We start from the raw sequence: 241 nt of genomic DNA, 5'->3' as shown, positions 1-241 counted from the left end.
TTTTTTTTCAGCACATTTATTGCAGATGACAAAGGGCGATTAAAAACGTACTTCATTAGAGATGCAAAGCCCATATAAAGAAACGATTTAAAATGCATTTGTTGTTTATGGACGCAATGGCCCATGCACAATACAAAAAACAAAAAAAAATTATAAAATGTAAGGACGTGAATTTATTGTGTTAATTCTCAGTAGAACAAATAGTAAGAGGACTTCTAACTGAATGAATTCAATATCGTAC

The sequence above is a fragment of the Solea solea genome, chromosome 13, assembly GCF_958295425.1.
Source record: "Solea solea chromosome 13, fSolSol10.1, whole genome shotgun sequence".
Lineage (NCBI taxonomy): Eukaryota > Metazoa > Chordata > Actinopteri > Pleuronectiformes > Soleidae > Solea > Solea solea.
This window is presented reverse-complemented; position numbering follows the sequence as displayed.